Below are 18,232 nucleotides of genomic sequence, written 5' to 3'. Positions count from 1 at the left end.
CCAAAATGCTAAATATCTTACTATATTATTAAAAAATGTAGTGTTCACGTATACTATGTTTACTAAAATATTATAACTTTTAAGATCATACAACAGTGGAGAACAGGTAAAACATTTCTACTTCAGCTATTTTGTGATCCTGCAGCAACATGGGCAGTTAGTATGAAAATAAAATTTTAAGTGTGTCGTTAAGAGAAGAATAACAGGAAAATGTATTTATTTATTTGACATTTGTTGACTGGGAATGTCTGACTGAGCTTGTGCCCTTTTTCAGCAGAGGCCCAGGGAGAAAAGCTCCACAAAGTATTACATACACCATAAAAATGTTTACAAACAGTACAATATACATGAGGTAATATAAACATGCATTATAATGCTTGGATTTCCACTTGTAGCATGAGAATTTAAAAGGTGTTATTTACAAAAAAGGCAATAAAATTATATGTTAAAGTAATTCATACATCTCCAATACATAAACAATTCCCCATTTAGAGGGGAAGTTATATAGCAATAACCCACGCCTGAGTGTGGGTAATGCTGGATTTACCCACGGTTTGTGTGGTTTGGTCATGAGGGCGAAGCCCGAGTGGCCAAACAAAGCCAACCATGGGTAAATCCCGCATTACCCACACCCAGAAGTGGGTTATTGCTGTTATACAATGACATTATTTAAGAAAAAAAATAATTACTTTTCTTAAATAATGGCATTGTATAATGCCTCCTTGCTGCCCTTCTGCAGCTGTCTGGTATTCTGTGGCAGTTCTGATGTACTGCGCATGCGTATGCTTACGCAGTACATCAGAGCTGTGGGCGGAAGCAACGGAGAAAGCAAGATCTCCGTTGCTTTTTACAAACTGTCTCGCTATGTTAAACCCATTTAACATAGTGAGACAGTTTTGAAAAAAGCAACGGAGAAAGCAAGATCTCCATTGCTTTTTACAAAGTGTCTTGCTAAGTTAAAGGAGTTTAACATAACGAGACAGCTTTAATTAAAAGCAACTGAGAATCTCCGTTGCTTTTTTTAAAGCTGTCTCGATGTGTTAAACCCTTTTAACATAGCGAGACACCTTTAAAAAAAAGCAACGGAGATAGGAAGATCTCCGTTACTTTTTTTAAAGCTGTCTTGCTATGTTAAACTCGTTTAACATAGCGAGACAGTGTGTAAAAAGCAATGGAGATCTCCGTTACTTTTTTTAAAGCTGTCTTGCTATGTTAAACTCGTTTAACATAGCAAGACAGTGTGTAAAAAGCAATGGAGATATTGCGCTCTCTGTTGCTGTAAAAAAAAGAGTTATATTAATGGAAAAAGTCCGGGCGACCGGACCTTTTTCCATTACTATAACTGATTTACAACGTGCATGCTGACCAATCAGCGTGCACCTTTTGGAATATTAATGGGGGGGTCGTTGTATAATGACAGTTAACTCAGAGTTTAAGATAAGAGAACAGAATGTACTGTATATCAAATCATCAGCTCTTACAGCCAACAGCATGTACATCAGTAATCAGAAGCAGAGGGGAAGTTGATAGAGAGAGCAGGTGATAGAAAACGGTTTAGAGTCAAGAGAAAAAAAGTGGGGTGGCTAATGAAAATTAGAGATGTTTTACTTCATTTATAAAGAATAGAGGAGAGTAGTAGTAGTTAGAATCAAGTGAAATCTGAGAATGGGGAGTAAGCTAAGTGAGAAAAGAAGAAAGGGAGCTAAATATGAGTAGTGGAGACATTTAGTGAAACAAAGGTATTAGGAGTTAGAGTTCTGTGAGTAGAATTAAGTATGAATTGAGAAGGGGATGTATGAAGTGGGGGGTCAGGTGATTAAGTTCATGGTGGTTGTGTACAGGAGCAAGTCCAGGTATTAGTAAAGTGGACTTTTAGGGTGATTTTAAATGGGTGGGCCTGTGTGATAGATCTGATTGTTAAAGGTAGCTTATTCCAGTGGATAGAGGGTAGATAGTTGGAGAGGGTTTCACCAATTGATGTTTTTAGGTTTGTAAATGTCAAGGAGGTTTTGGCTGGTGCTTCTAAGTTTTCTGGTTAGGAGGTAGTAATTTAAGATGTTGGAATTTTTGGGGCAGAAGGAGGGTTTGTAGAGGGTGGAGTGGATATTATTAAGTTGAGAGAAAAGAAATTGATTGGGGAACTCAAGCCAGTTCAGTATTTTCAAGGTCAGGCAGTGCTGGCATTTAGGTTGAGTGTTGGTGGTGAATCTACCTATTTTGTGATATATATTTTCCATCTTATTCAGTAGTGTTGCCTGTAGGTTAGTGGGGATTTGGGAGCCATAGCAGAGACAGGATAGGAGATAAGCAAGAGAGAGTAACTGTTTTGCCTCTGGTGTGAGATTTCTTTTGTTATGGTATAATAAGCCAAGCTTTGGGTTAGTATATTTGATACAGTAATTTGTATGCAGGTCAGAGTTTAGTTTATCATCAATTATAACCCCTTGTAGTTTGGTATGGGATTCACCATTGATTGTGGTGTCTAACGATGTGATAGTGAAGATAGATGTGTTATGAGAGAGTGATTTAGCCAGAAATAAAAGTAGTTTAGTTTTCTTAGCATTGAGTATTAGCTGGTTATTGGTTATTCAGTTCTCAATATTTGTGAAAGTTTGCTGAGTTTTGGAAAGCAGGTCTGAGAAGTAATCAGAGGAGAAGATGACTGTAGAACTGTCCGCATATTGGATGACAGTTGAAAATTATGCAGCAGTACCCGATCAGAATACTGGAATTATGCAGCAGTACCCTATCAGAATAGTGGAGTTATACAGCAGTACCCGATCAGAATACTGGAATTATGCAGCAGTACCCAATCAGAATAGTGGAGTTATGCAGCAGTACCCGATCAGAATACTGGAATTATGCAGCAGTACCCAATCAGAATACTGGAACTATGCAGCAGTACCCGATCAGAATACTGGAATTATGCAGCAGTACCCTATCAGAATAGTGGAGTTATGCAGCAGTACCCGATCAGAATACTGGAATTATGCAGCAGTACCCGATCAGAATACTGTCCTTTTCCTTTTCCAGAAATGACAATACAAAATCATGTGAAACAGGCTACCTCCAAAAACAGAGTGTTGCAGAAGCAGTACAATATATCAGCATCAGGAAAAAGCAAACAATATAAAAAACAATGTTGTTGGAGAGGAGGGCAAGATCATTTAATAGTTGGGATGAGGAGACTTTTCACTATTCCCATTGTACTGTGATCTCACTATGCTTCAAATGATACTGCTCCTATGGAGTGTAACATGACTGCAGCTTGAAAGACAGATTCAGCATTATGATCATGTTAAAACTAGGTTAATGAAATGTACTGTACTTTCAGAAGGGAGGAGAGGCTCAGGTTCTTGTGAACACTGGGAGAATGATCTTGTCTAATGTCCCCAGGTATGTAAGAAAAAAATAGTAGCAAACAAAGGTAGGAGTAATATGCATTTAGGGTGATTAAAACAACTGCCCCTCATACTTTCAGAAATTCAGTCCCTGAAGAACTTTTACATCACATGGCTGTAATTCCTAATTTGACTCCTGGTGTGATAATAGGAAAGGATTTACACTTTTGGAAGCATTGTGGAAGATGTAGGAGGAAAGAGAATTCACAGGTACAGTATGTCAGGCTAATACAATTATAAAGACATAAAACAACAGCTTGATATGGCCATTCAGTATATAGAAAAATGATGGGGTGGGGGGCAGCAAGATAGTGGTGTTAGATGTATATTTAGAGATTTATAAGTGCATGTATATCTGTTTGCTAGTTGGGTGCATATACACTTCTGTTGCTATAATATGTATAGGAATTATATAGTCAGATGCATGTATTTCTGTTTGCTAGCATACATATATTAAAGGGTTAAACTGTTCTCAGCTAAAAATTAAATAAATAAGTAAAACAGCCTTCATGTGTATGTAACATCCTGGTACAGACTGAAAAAATGCTAATAAGGATACGCTGAATGTTCAGTGTTTAATACAAGCTTCAAGTCTTACAGATAAGGACTCAGGTGCAAGGAAGGAACCGAGTTGGAGGCAGACTGAGCTGTCACATAATTCACCTTGTAACACGAATACAAAGGAGCTTTTTAACAGACTGCATGGCATCATCGAAAGACTGCTTTCACACAGAAACATTCTCAAACAGCAAAGACTCCCTAAATACCAAAGTAATGACTTTGAGAGTTCCCGAAAGACTGCTTTCATAAGAATGTATATTTGTGAAATGTAATCTGATTTCTTGTTAGATCTGTTAGAGCTGTTTACTGGAGAATGCCTTTCATGAGGTATTGAAAAGCAACTTGAAGATAGTAAACTCTGCAAACTGTACATTATTGTATGTGTCGTCTGTTATATAGATGGTTACTTCAGTAGTTCTACAAACAGTTTATAAGGTTAAAAGTCTGCAATGTTTATGTGCACTAACCAGACTTTGTATTTTTACAAGGCTCTAAATCAGCAGTAATCAGATTTTGGTTCCAGTATGCAAAAGCTGCTTTGCATTTATTTTTACAAGGCACTGATAATAAGGCACCAACATAGAGCTGCAGTCGGCAGCTTCAGTAAGATAAGACAAGACTGTCAGTGACATTTAATCTTTCATTTTAAATAACTTTTCATGCGGCAGTCAAATGGAGGCCTGCAATCAAAATCAAAAGAAAACATTTAGCATAAAAGCTACAAAAGCAGTTAGAATCTAGTTGTTGTTTGTTTAGTAAAAAATGATTCTTTGTGTTACCAGTAACATTGCTGGAATAATATATTAACAGAAGTGTAATACTGTAAGAGATGTTAGACTAAGAATGAAGTGGAACTGATACAAAACTCAGAGATATCAGTTAGCACCAGGCAGTAGTCCACACAAAAACATACAAGAAGTGTTAGAACAGAAACAGATAAGATAGAAAAAGAAGGAGGAATAGAAGAACACTTCTCTGAAGTCAAAGTCAATGTCAGTGGCCTCTGGCTGACTAAATTTGCAGATGATTACCAATTAGGAGGTGTTATTGAATCACCCCCTGGCACAAATGTTCTCCAGGAAAGGCTGACACAGACAAATAACTGATGACAGAGCCATGGGCTAAAATTAAATGTCACAAAATGCATAATAGTATCCTTCTGGAAGTCATCCATCCCTGCTAAACAATTTCATTTACAACACACCCCTAAGAGTTGGCTCAGTAGTCAGGGAATTGGGGACACACATAGACAGTAATCTAGCCTTTGCCCATCACATCGTCTACAGTAGTGAGGAACTCATTCTTTGTTGTGCAACTTATAGACAAAGGTATGGCATCTAGGTCCAGGGAAATTATTTTTCCACTGTATTCAGCATTCATCAGACATACCATTTAGTACAATGTCCCATTTGGTATGTACCTAACCAGGTATGTCCAACATTTGGAATGTCCACAGAGGTTCATTAGTAACATGTTGTATGCTGACCGCTTTAAGGTCCTATCCCAGTATCCTATCTCCTACAGACTGTTAAGGGGAGATTTATGTGTGGTGTACAGGACATTGTCAGACCCTACCCTTATGGAACTCCTGCATATCCACAAAATGAACAGCACCAGAACTACCTATTCTAAAGACTTAAACCTTGCCTGTGATATAAACAGGATATGCTGGATAGACAGATATGTATCCCAGAGACTACCCCATTCATTGGAAAGACTCTCCATCCATGTAAAGCAGAGTTCCTCCCTAATCCAATGCAAGTATAACTTGGACAATTGGATGGGGAACAGGAATGTATCCCTGGTTTGGCACCTATGTCTCTAATGCACACAGGCAGCCTGTAAATGACTCATCACACAGGACCCTGCTTGTAAATGTTTCACTTGTAAATGTTTCACCTCCCACACCCCTGCTTACACTTATCAAGGGTTTTAGGACTTGTAAGAGATTTGAGATGCATGGTTAGTCTTAAAAAGGCCCTTGTGGTTGTTAGCTTAGCAAACACCTTTGAAGCTATGAACCTGAGGGAGGATGATCAAAACAAAATAGTTGGGAGGGTGGCTTAATGGCTAAGGTGTTTGCCTTACAAACACAACGTGCAGGGTTTGAGTCTCACAAGGGATAATTGGCTAGGCTTAAAATAGCTCGCAAGGGCAGTTAGCTTAGTACTATCCTATGATCCTATGAGTACTAAATGAGATATGTAGGAAATTGCAGTGTTCTGTATAGAGTTATATCAAGCAGAAAAGTAAAGTAAAACCAGACTTGAAATGACATGTATATGTGAGCAAGGAAGGGAGTAAAACTGAAAATAAATGTTAGCCTATGATGCCCTTTGCATGGGGAGGGCACCACAGAGAAGAAAAAGAAATTGAAATGGTGGTGTCTAATCATATTAAAACAGAAGGAGAGTAATATAAAAGAAAAATAAAGCACTCAAGGTCACAGAGAAAGTAAAACTGAATGCAATTTTTGTCTGAAACTATGCATTGTAAGGTAAACTATTGAAGAAGCTGATGAACTAGTATTTTATTGGAGAGAGAGAGCTGTACTTTTTTCATCAAAACAAGCCAGTGAAGAAAATAACACTGGGCTATTAGACTTATGAGACCATAAACAATCACAATGAGATGATGTTACTTTAAACTGGTCAATAGAGAGTATAACAACAGTTGCAATGGAGGATATCAAGCAGTATCTTTGTGTTACCTCTTACCTCTATTTTGAGTTAAAAAGAAACCTCTTTATATAGCATAAGTAAAGATACAAAGGGAATTCTATATCAATTGTTGGGTCCAAACCATTATTGGACACAAATAATGAAGCTAACTAATAGTCATGTATTATAGGATCACCCGTGGATGGACAGGACTAAATAAAGTATCATGAAAGAGAAAATGTATGTGCTTCTTTCTGAGAATGTCAGAAAACTGCATCCTGTCATGGATTTACTAGTCCACTGATCCCAATCCCATTATCGAGGTGCCATTTGAGCATATTGCTATGGTCATTGTGGATTCACTAGTAAAATCTAATGATGGACATTATGACATGCTAGCAACATTGGACTATGCTACAAAATTTTCAGAAGCAGTGGAGTTATGCAAGCCAAATGTTAAAGCCACTGCCACAGAACCGGTATTGTTACTTTCCAGAGTGAGTATCCCTAAAGAGACACTTACTCACCAAGCCACTGCTTTTATGTCAAGGGTATTGTATCAGATATGCCAATAATTTAAAGTAAAACAATTGAAGATTACAGTTCTCCATTTGCAGACTTATGGATTAGTAGAGAGGTTCAATACATCATTGAAATCAATGTTAAGAAAACAAATATTTATACAGATTGAGAGACCGGTTGTTACCCTGCTTACCTATCAAAATAAAAGACAAGCTTCATCTAGGCTTACCCCATTTGAACTTTTGTGCAGCAGGTATACCAGAGGGTTGCTTAACATTGCAAAGAATACCTGGGAAGAGCACTACATTAGTTTTCAAGATAGACTTATGCTAGAAAAGGTTTTTATGCAAAAAACCCAGGAGGTGAAGCAAAGAGCGTGTAATAAAAATGCCCAGCTTAGATAATTTAGCCCAAAAAGTCTGATATTAGTGTTATTGTCCCCTGTGAAGAACACATTTCTGAGATAACCATGGAAGAGAAATATAGAACAAATCTAATAATATTAATGCACACATAAGCCATGGAAAAATACATTTGTGAAGGAAATGTCTTGGTAGTGGTTTTCTGCTCTAGTTCTTGAGTACTTTTTAATTTTTTGAAATGTCAGTTATTATAGCAGTGTTGTGAGTGTAATGCTTGGATTCATTAATTTTATAACTTAGTTATTTTTGGGTTTTTTTTGTATCTGTGTGTGCGTGTATATGTATGTCTGTGTCTGTGTGTGTGGGAGGTGTGTACGTGTGTAGGTGTGTATGTGTTGATTGTGATAGGGTAACCATCTGAAAAGTTGGGACCTGCTCAGTGGCGGATCCAGGAATTTGCAAAGGAGGGGGGCGTAGTCTGGTTAGTTGACTACCGGGATGGAAGCGGGAAAGTTGGATATTGGGTGTAGTGGTTGTGAAAAGATTACTTTAAGAAGCTATGACAGCATGTTAATACTTAGAAGATAGGTACAAAAAATATATTAATGTCAAAATATTTCTGTCCATGATATATGCTAAATAAAACAAGTCTTAAAATGGAGTACTTTTGTAAATTCAAGATCATAAAACCAGCCAGATGTAATGGCATACAAGAAAAAAGCCCTGGCTACAGCCCAGGCAATTGAGTTCAGTTAGCAGCTTAGGTGCTTTTTGCAACTAATGCATGGAAGGGGTGACGATTTAGCCTGCTTACCTCTCTACAGGGTGATACATGTAGTGTATGGCCATGGTGCACAGCCCCACATTACATTCCTTGGTGATAACTGTGGACCACATGGGAGAATTGGCTTCAAAGGGGGGCAGCCCTGAGGCATTACATCGCCATTTGAAGCAAGTGACATATCCTTGGCAATGCCCATTGCAAGCCAAACAGTGATCAAGTTGCCAGGCAAGAGCTGTGGTCAGAGAATAAAAAAATAAAACCATTTGCCAGTGCATGGATGACATGCCTGTTCCTGGTCCACTCACACCTCACCTCCAAGGAATGAATGAGCCTTAGGGCTTTCAGCAAGGGGAAATGAATGCAGTGCATGGATGACATGCCTGCTCCTGGTCCACTCACACCTCACCTCCAAGGAATGAATGAGCATTAGGGCTTTCAGCAAGGGGAAATGAATGCAGTGCATGGATGACATGCCTGCTCCTGGTCCACTCACACCTCACCTCCAAGGAATGAATGAGCCTTAGGGCTTTCAGCAAGGGGAAATGAATGCAGTGCATGGATGACATGCCTGCTCCTGGTCCACTCACACCTCACCTCCAAGGAATGAATGAGCCTTAGGGCTTTCAGCAAGGGGAAATGAATGCAGTGCATTGATGACATGCCTGCTCCTGGTCCACTCACACCTCACCTCCAAGGAATAAATGAGCCTTAGGGCTTTCAGCAAGGGGAAATGAATGCAGTGCATGGATGACATGCCTGCTCCTGGTCCACTCACACCTCACCTCCAAGGAATGAATGAGCCTTAGGGCTTTCAGCAAGGGGAATGAATGCAGTGCATGGATGACATGCCTGCTCCTGGTCCACTCACACCTCACCTCCAAGGAATGAATGAGCCTTAGGGCTTTCAGCAAGGGAAATGAATGCAGTGCATGGATGACATGCCTGCTCCTGGTCCACTCACACCTCACCTCCAAGGAATGAATGAGCCTTAGGGCTTTTAGCAAGGAAAAATGAATGCAGTGCATGGATGACATGCCTGCTCCTGGTCCACTCACACCTCACCTCCAAGGAATGAATGAGCCTTAGGGCTTTCAGCAAGGGGAAATGAATGCAGTGCATGGATGACATGCCTGCTCCTGGTCCACTCACACCTCACCTCCAAGGAATGAATGAGCCTTAGGGCTTTCAGCAAGGGGAAATGAATGCAGTGCATGGATGACATGCCTGCTCCTGGTCCATTCACACCTCACCTCCAAGGAATGAATGAGCCGTAGGGCTTTCAGCAAGGGGAAATAAAGGCAGTGCATGGATGACATGCCTGCTCCTGGTCGACTCACACCTCACCTCCAAGGAATGAATGAGCCTTAGGGCTTTCAGCAAGGGGAAATGAATGCAGTGCATGGATGACATGACTGCTCCTGGTCCACTCACACCTCACCTCCAAGGAATGAATGAGCCTTAGGGCTTTCAGCAAGGGGAAATGAATGCAGTGCATGGATGACATGCCTGCTCCTGGACCACTCACACCTCACCTCCAAGGAATGAATGAGCCTTAGGGCTTTTAGCAAGGGGAAATGAATGCAGTGCATGGATGACATGCCTGCTCCTGGTCCACTCACACCTCACCTCCAAGGAATGAATGAGCCTTAGCGCTTTCAGCAAGGGGAAATGAATGCAGTGCATGGATGACATGCCTGCTCCTGGTCCACTCACACCTCACCTCCAAGGAATGAATGAGCCTTAGGGCTTTCAGCAACGGGAAATGAATGCAGTGCATGGATGGCATTCCTGCTCCTGGTCCACTCACACCTCACCTCCAAGGAATGAATGAGCCTTAGGGCTTTCAGCAAGGGGAAATGAATGCAGTGCATGGATGACATGCCTGCTCCTGGTCCACTCACACCTCACCTCCAAGGAATGAATGAGCCTTAGGGCTTTCAGCAAGCGGAAATGAATGCAGTGCATGGATGACATGCCTGCTCCTGGTCCACTCACACCTCACCTCCAAGGAATGAATGAGCCTTAGGGCTTTCAGCAAGGGGAAATGAATGCAGTGCATGGATGACATGCCTGCTCCTTGTCCACTCACACCTCACCTCCAAGGAATGAATGAGCCTTAGGGCTTTCAGCAAGGGGAAATGAATGCAGTGCATGGATGACATGCCTGCTCCTGTTCCACTCACACCTCACCTTCAAGGAATGAATGAGCCTTAGGGCTTTCAGCAAGGGGAAATGAATGCAGTGCATGGATGACATGCCTGCTCTTGGTCCACTCACACCTTACCTCCAAGGAATGAATGAGCCTTAGGGCTTTCAGCAAGGGGAAATGAATGCAGTGCATGGATGACATGCCTGCTCCTGGTCCACTCACACCTCACCTCCAAGGAATGAATGAGCCTTAGGGCTTTCAGCAAGGGGAAATGAATGCAGTGCATGGATGACATGCCTGCTCCTGGTCCACTCACACCTCACCTCCAAGGAATGAATGAGCCTTAGGGCTTTCAGCAAGGGAAATGAATGCAGTGCATGGATGACATGCCTGCTCCTGGTCCACTCACACCTCACCTCCAAGGAATGAATGAGCCTTAGGGCTTTCAGCAAGGGGAAATGAATGCAGTGCATGGATGACATGCCTGCTCATGCTCCACTCACACCTCACCTCCAAGGAATGAATGAGCCTTAGGGCTTTCAGCAAGGGGAAATGAATGCAGTGCATGGATGACATGCCTGCTCCTGGTCCACTCACACCTCACCTCCAAGGAATGATTGAGCCTTAGGGCTTTCAGCAAGGGGAAATGAATGCAGTGCATGGATGACATGCCTGCTCCTCGTCCACTCACACCTCACCTCCAAGGAATGAATGAGCCTTAGGGCTTTCAGCAAGGGGAAATGAATGCAGTGCATGGATGACATGCCTGCTCCTCGTCCACTCCCACCTCACCTCCAAGGAATGGATGAGCCTTAGGGCTTTCAGCAAGGGGAAATGAATGCAGTGCATGGATGACATGCCTGCTCCTGGTCCACTCACACCTCACCTCCAAGGAATGAATGAGCCTTAGGGCTTTCAGCAAGGGGAAATGAATGCAGTGCATGGATGACATGCCTGCTCCTGGTCCACTCACACCTCACCTCCAAGGAATGAATGAGCCTTAGGGCTTTCAGCAAGGGGAAATGAATGCAGTGCATGGATGCCATGCCTGCTCCTGGTCCACTCACACCTCACCTCTAAGGAATGAATGAGCCTTAGGGCTTTCAGCAAGGGGAAATGAATGCAGTGCATGGATGCCATGCCTGGTCCTGGTCCACTCACACCTCAACTCCAAGGAATGAATGAGCCTTAGGGCTTTCAGCAAGGGGAAATGAATGCAGTGCATGGATGACATGCCTGCTCCTGGTCCACTCACACCTCACCTCCAAGGAATGAATGAGCCTTAGGGCTTTCAGCAAGGGGAAATGAATGCAGTGCATGGATGACATGCCTGCTCCTGGTCCACTCACACCTCGCCTCCAAGGAATGAATGAGCCTTAGGGCTTTCAGCAAGGGGAAATGAATGCAGTGCATGGATGACATGCCTGCTCTTGTTCCACTCACACCTCACCTCCAAGGAATGAATGAGCCTTAGGGCTTTCAGCAAGGGGAAATGAATGCAGTGCATGGATGACATGCCTGCTCCTGGTCCACTCACACCTCACCTCCAAGGAATGAATGAGCCTTAGGGCTTTCAGCAAGGGGAAATGAATGCAGTGTATGGATGACATACCTGCTCCTGGTCCACTCACACCTCACCTCCAAGGAATGAATGAGCCTTAGGGCTTTCAGCAAGGGGAAATGAATGCAGTGCATGGATGACATGCCTCCTCCTCGTCCACTCACACCTCACCTCCAAGGAATGAGTGAGCCTTAGGGCTTTCAGCAAGGGGAAATGAATGCAGTGCATGGATGACATGCCTGCTCCTGGTCCACTCACACCTCACCTCCAAGGAATGAATGAGCCTTAGGTCTTTCAGCAAGGGGAATGAATGCAGTGCATGGATGACGTACCTGCTCCTGGTCCACTCACACCTCACCTCCAAGGAATGAATGAGCCTTAGGGCTTTCCTCAAGAGGGAATGACTGCAGTGCATGGATGACATGCCTGCTCCTGGTCCACTCACACCTCACCTACAAGGAATGAATGAGCCTTAGGGCTTTCCTCAAGGGGGAATGAATGCAGTGCATGGATGACATGCCTGCTCCTGGTCCACTCACACCTCACCTCCAAGGAATGAATGAGCCTTAGGGCTTTCCTCAAGGGGGAATGACTGCATCAGTGTGGTGGCCAGGAGAGAATCAACATGGTGAATAAAGGAATGAAGCTAAAGCCGAGTGAAAAACAAAAACAGATTCTGTTACTTTTCAGCTTTACTGTTCTGTTTCTGCAACTGTAAAACAGTAAAAAAATGAGGAAATCTTGAAGAAAATGTAGTGTACTGGGATTATTATTCATCATATTGCATGTACAACCTAGTGCCAAAATGTAAAAAAATTTTAAGTGCATTTCTCCTCAGAACAATATTAAGTGAGAACATGGAGGTATTTGACTGGCATATAAGTTCATTAAAACATCTCTGGTTTCCTTCTTTTGTCCTTTGCTTGCATATATAAACTATATAGCAGTTGCGAATGGTTTGTCTACAATACTTTTGCTGATGTATACACAAGGATTGGTATCTTTACATCAGCTTAAAGAGGTTGAGTAATAATTGCAGTTAAGTGCTCACTGTCAATAACAAGAATTGTATTCTTTGCCATGGTACCAAGAAGGCTGTACATGTAAGAGGGAGTGCAACTAGAGTATTAAATTAGAAAGCAGTGAGTGTGAGGGATAGGAGGAACATTATAACTTTAAATAAAAGAAGGCAAATGTGCTGCAAGGTGTGAGACACTGGAGCTTTCCACCAATTAATGCAGTCCTTAAGTCATCATAGCTTCATATTAGAAGAATCAATTGATGTAGAACACTGACAATTACATATTTAAATTAAAAAGAGGGAGTGTTGCATGAGCTTATCATATTATATATCGGTAACTTGCACGATGCTTAAGTTAGAACAATTTCAAAATAAAGGTGGTAAATGAAGCATTATGGCAGTACTGGTTAATATGAAGGGAATTGACACAGCATAGTTTTAAGAGCAGAAATTAATTTGTTTTCCTCCTTTTTCCTGTTTCTAGACCTCTCCAGGTTTATCCAGTTTTGTATACTTAAGTGAGTTTGCCGCCTGTCAACTTTTCTGCAACATGAGGTGCTTTAAGCTCTGTTGTAGCTCACTCAAGATTGGAATAAGACAGTGCAGACATGGTTGCATTTATTTATATAACTGGCTAAGACCCAGAAGGGGCAAATTGTTCTTACATAAGAAAACACAGGGACATTATTGTGATTAAGTAACTTGGTTTACATTTGGGTTATCAAACTCAGGCCTTTAAAGCATTATTTGTCAGCAGCAAGTTACTTTAACCATAAAGCCATAATTATTCATAACACATCCTGCAACCTGACATCTTGAAGAGACACTGTAGTGGAATAGTGAAACACTGCAAGTTCATATTAAGTTAAGCAAAACTGTGCTGTTTTATTTTATATTTGTTCAAATATTATGAGTGTACTGGACCCAAGGTCATTTTTCATGATTGGTTATAATGCAAAATAAGCTAATACACAGTGCTGCCAGTAGCAGACAAGTAGAAGTATAACTAGTAAATAAGTATATAACATTCGTTGCAGGCTTGTTAATGTAAACCAGTCCCAATGGTGTAATATAAGTAAAGGCAGAGTCAAGCAACAACTGATATCAATAGCAATCTTATTCTAAGTGAGCAGTAAGAACAGCTGCACTTCAGCTCATTAAAACAGAATCTGCCAAGGTTAGACTTAGATTTGAGGATAAGTTTCTAACAACAACCGGCAGTGAATTCCAAACTATTAGATCACAAGGTGAGCAGGATGTGGTGCAACATTCTAAATGACTGTAGTGGCATTTGTGTTTGCATAGTTAGTGAGCTAGAGATGGAATGGTTTAATATTTAAGAGTTGAGGGTGGACTTTTACAGGTTAGGGAATAGCAAGCTAGATTCCCCCCAAGTGACTGGGAGAAGTTTAGTTTTGGGGAGTGAGACATGGCAGTGTTCATGTTTGAGAGCTTGTACAAGAGAGCTACAGATATTTTTATGGGACAACATGCAGTCAGCTGTAGGTGGAGAAGGGTATGTCAGTGAAGAGTGGCGAGACATATTCTAGAGTAGATAATAATACCCTCTTCGGCATAACTGCCCAGGCTTCAAAGTTATCATATGGGATAGTGCACATCACGTTCTCAAAGTAAGAGTTGTCCCAGACTCTCTGGGACAAGCAATAGGTTTAGGGTCTGTTGATAAACTGACATGCCTGATGGATCCTGGCTTATTTCCCATGTTTCCCTATGGGATACATTCCCCATGCATTATAAATGATCAGTGAAAGACTGACTCCACAAAACTTTGGGAGGCCCACCAAAATCTAGGGTTAGCTCTGGGACTACCTGGCAGAAGCAGCTGGGGATCTAGGGGGAGGAATTTCAACTCTACAACAGTTTCATACTACTTGCTATATAATCCCCTCCTGCTGATGTATATTAATAATGTTAATTTCGGACTCAGGTGCATATTAATAAGACTGTATAATATTATGTTTATGTGCAATTTTATATATTTTACTATCAACCTATGTTAGCGTCCAGTATTAGCTATGCACTGGTCACATTTAATTTGTATTTCCTATATTTGCAAGACATGACTTTTTATAAACTAATATAACTACTTTTGTGACTAAAAAGGGTCTCGAGACCAGCATCTTTTACCAATTAGCAAATAAAATACAATAAAGCATCAAAAACAGCAATGTAATAGGCCCATTTTGCCACACCATATGGGTATGATATAAGATTGCTATCACTATTTAAATATGAATTTATTTAATTCTGACATCACATCAGAGCCTTTTCAAGAGACCATTATATTTTTAAAGCAACCAGCTTTCTACACTGAATGCAGGTTATGTATAGAAACGTGCAATATCCCTTCTTCTTGGTTGAACAACACAGAGGCATTCAAATAAAACTGCCTAAATGATGTTGCATTGTAAAATATAACTATTAAAGCTCTACTACATTAAATAAACACTAGGAATCGAGAATGTGGGAAAGCGAGAAGAAAACAGCAGTGAGAAATCAAACAAAAATGAGACAAATGTGCCAGAGGCAGAAACTTACATTGCATTGGTAACAGACAGCCATGCTGAAACGTTTGCCATTTGTAGTTGACATTTAGATATTGGTAGATGGTACCACTTAGGGAAGTATGTGTACCATTTCCAACACATGAGATACAGCCCTCTCTCCATTGGGCAGTTTTCTGTCATCACACTTTACCCCTATAACTATTTTGCCATACTTAATGTGCTTTATGTATGAAACTATAGTAAAAAATAAAAAAATCATTGACATCACCATGACATCACAAAGTAAAGACTGAAGTCTTCTGTGCTAGTAACCTACAATATGCTAAAAATATATTAGTGACATTTCATTCCCCTGAACTAAAAATTATACAAAAGAGTAAAATTAAAGGCAACTATGCAAACCAAAGTCCTAACAAAGTCATTCTGGTATTCCAGAAGACAATGGGCAGCATTTAAAAGCTGAAATGATAAAACACTTGGGATCTCTCCCAAGATTCAAAGAACTAGCAACAATCTCAAAACTCAAAAGTTATTTGAAATCAGAGACATAAATAGTGAATAGTTAACCTGACAGTCCAAGAAACGTGAATAAAACAGCAAAGTGCATTCAACACACACTTCACCTAAACCATACTATCACTAGCTAAACAACACAACCCCCCCTCCCCTCCAACCCACACCTTCAACTAGTAATCTCCACACTGCCTTCTCTTTTTCTCCTGTACCTACCTCCAACATAAAAAAACTCTTAACTAAACTTAAACCCACCAAATTAGCAGCAAACAACCTCCCAAGTGAATACCTACAAATCGCAGCTGATGCTCTGGCCTACCCAGTATCCATATTGATTAACCGATCTCTTTCAGAAAGTTACGTTCCCACATTGTGGAAAGTCTCACATATAATTCCCCTCCACAAAGGCGGACCCTCTGCAGAACTAACCAATTACCGCCCCATAGCTATTCTCTCTCCACTCTCCAAAATACTAGAGAGATGCATACACTCTCAGGTCTCACACTACCTCCTTACTAACAACCTCCTTTCCAGTACTCAGCATGGTTTCCGACCAAACCATAGCACCACCACTGCCTTACTCTCCTTTACTAACACTATTCTTCAGCATAAAAACAATGGCTATCTCTCCTCTGCTACTTTCCTAGACCTATCTAAAGCATTTGACATGGTCCCACACAAACAACTTATCTCTGTCCTCAATAACCTATCCTTCTCACAATCAGTCACCAACTGGTTTCAGAGTTATCTGTCTGACTGCCAACAATCCGTTGTATGGCAGAATGACATATCTCCCCAACTACCTGTCTCCATAGGGGTTCCCCAAGGATCCATCCTTGAACCCCTACTTTTCTCTGTTTACACCAATAATCTAGCCTCTGCCACCAAACATGGCATACTCATCCAATACGCAGATGACTCAACCATCATCTGCTCAGCCCAGTCCCTACCCAAACTGCAAAAAGTCACACAGGAAGCCTTTTCCTCTGTTGAAACATGGTTATCCGATGCCCAATTAATACTCAACCCAAACAAAACTAAACTACTCATCTTCCAACCCACCAAACACTCAAAACAACTCTCACTAACATCACAGCAAAAGACAACACCACTATATACCCAACTGAACACACCAAATTGCTAGGAGTGGAAATAGACAATAAACTAAAATTTGACATTCACATATCCATGACCATAAAAAAAGTCCACAAAAAACTAGGAACGTTATACAGAAATAAACAATTTCTCACCAAAGCAGCAAAGATTTCAATAGCAAATTCCCACCTTATCTCCACCCTACTTTATGCCTCTCCAGTATATACCAACCTAAGGCCCTGAAACAGTTAAGTGTTGTTTATATGAATGCTTTACAGTGAAAATGAACCAAGTTTGAAGTTTTCAGAATATATGCTACTGAGCCAAATATCTGGCTGTCTAAAGATCATTTATAAAGGGAGCTCTCAACATAAACAGGAATAACCTGTCAATTAAGACTTTATCTGAATGAGTGCAGTTAGGAACCTGTCCCTTTATTTGCATGGCAGTTTTGATATGGGAAACTATGTCCTGTTGGTGGCATGAAAAATGGAAGTTTTCTATTACCCAAGGATAAAATGTGTTTTAAATGTTCTTCTAAATAATGCAAAAAAAATACTATATCTGAAAGACCTTAACATGACATAAAAAAAATTCCACACATCTGTGACTTTATTTTTCTACAAGTGAAAGAGTCTTCATTGACTTAGGATACAGCATGTGCTGCAAAAGTCTCACATTTTCGCACTACATGCCCTACTTCTGGGCAAATGAAAAGATGGTGACTTTAGTAATCAGAAACAATGATTCTCTCTCTCTCAAAAAACTACCTGCATTTGGACTAGCTATAGGCAAGTCAAACATTTTCAAAAATAGGTCTACCATTGAATAACATTCCACAAAATATCATAAACCAACAAATATATGAAATTTTAAAAGAAAGCAAAAAGACTCTCATACAGGATAAGAGATGTAGAGGTTTCTTCTAGAGTAAGTGAATTCAGTCAAATTATATTGCTACAAATATAATACTTAAAGATTGCACTCAAAGCTTTTTCTTAAAAACTGGTTTCTGTGAAAAACTTTTCACATACATCTTCATGCATGCAGAGTCTTTTGTTAGTTTATTTAATAG

The sequence above is a fragment of the Protopterus annectens genome, chromosome 1.part1 (genome assembly GCF_019279795.1).
Source record: "Protopterus annectens isolate FY-2018-M chromosome 1.part1, PAN1.0, whole genome shotgun sequence".
In the NCBI taxonomy this organism is placed as follows: Eukaryota; Metazoa; Chordata; order Ceratodontiformes; family Protopteridae; genus Protopterus; species Protopterus annectens.
Note: the sequence above shows the minus strand (reverse complement) of the source record.